The sequence below is a fragment of the Gobio gobio genome, assembly GCF_949357685.1.
Source record: "Gobio gobio genome assembly, chromosome: 1".
Classification (NCBI taxonomy): Eukaryota; Metazoa; Chordata; class Actinopteri; order Cypriniformes; family Gobionidae; genus Gobio; species Gobio gobio.
The window spans coordinates 41700895-41702600 of NC_137097.1; positions in this window are offsets into that span (position 1 = coordinate 41700895).

Genomic DNA, 1706 nt, shown 5'->3' on the forward strand with positions numbered 1-1706 from the left:
TCACCATACTTTATCACTCAACTCTTTATTGGAGGATACAGTATACAGTTGATAAAGTAGCATAAAGAAAAATTAGATTCAAGATAAATAAAAATGGGTCTTCAAAAATACATTAACATCATATTCATCCATTCACAGCTGCTGAAGCCACACAAATGAGTGCCACAGAATCCCATCCAGTCAACTATGATACAGAAAACAGATTTGATATTGTGTTGAAAAATAATGATTCATTATCACAGCTAGACTGGTTTCTTGCTCTTCCCTCTATCATGTTCATGTTCTATCCTGTTCTTCTTCTTCTAAACAGTTTGCCCACTTGTACCCTACAGTGTATAACTGATAAACAGATGATGTGGTCACTGATGTGGTGTCGCCTTTTCTCAACCAGAGGAAGAAGTTGTAACATCCCATTGTCAGGCATTCTCCAGTCCTGGTCTAAAAGTAAAAGAAAAAACACAATTCAAATTAAGTTTAATGTAGTCAGGTTAGCATATGTTCTGCATGATTTAAGCAGTGGTTGGCTACTCTGGGCCTCAGCATCCATTGTCCTGCAGATTTAGCTCCAACCTCAAACCCACCTGCCTATAATTATCTATAAGTAAACCTGAAGACTTTAGTTACAAATTCCAGGCATGCTCGATTAGTCTTGGAGGTAAACTCTCCATTTCAAAAGGCCCAGATTTGCCCATTCCTAATTTAAATTTACAAAGCCGCAGTCAGTACATTATATAATATACACATTGAAGCATTATGTATATAATATTGCAGCACATTATATTAGCCAAGTACTGACAAAAAATATTTTACCCATATCAACAGCAACCTTTTAAACAGCAGATCTTTAAAAATATATTTTAGAAAGGCATGGTCTCTTCTTAGCCTTTGCCAGCGATGCTAGATTTCTTTTAAGACAACATACTCTTCTGTCACTTGTTTCAAGAGCATCACTTGTGATAGCCTGCACAATGTAAAATTGTTAAAATAAGGCAATACAATAGGTACAGAGGCACAAGACTTACCATGCTTATGAAGCACCCATGGCCATGCATAGTTCTCAGAGACTGGAGTTTTTGCCTCTTGTATTCCTCCTTGGCTGCACATTAGTCTTTTCCTGTAGAATCTTCTGAAGTGTGTGCCTTCTCTTGCTATCCATCTTAACACACAAATGCAATGTGTTTTAGTCTGGGGAGTATAAAGCCTTGTTTCAAGCCAAAAAACTAACCAGATATTTCACATAATTCAAAGAACATTTACTATTTGATTCCTAATATATGCCACAACTCATTATCTTCCAAAGCTACACAGAACCACCCATGGTCTACAAAACAATAGAGAAATACCTGGAGTTTATACCAACTAAATGCTTTTTTAACCCTTCAATACATGTCTGCTTTTATCTAAGACAAACAGACGGTGCCATTTTTAAGAATTGAAGGCCAAAAGTGTTCCAGCCTTTAGGCTAAAAGGCAATCATTTTAATAATAATTGTATCAAAAAGGGAAACAAATATTTACCATTTTAGATAAATCCAAGATACAGAACCTAATTTGCTCATTTTAGGAGTTATAAAAAGATTTAGACATGAATAATGGTGTGTATTTTATCAGAGTATAGAAAGAATGATCACAGCTGTCCTTTGAGAGATCAACATCAAATTCTGTACTACATATTAAAGCAAGACAATACATCAATACAAGACATAC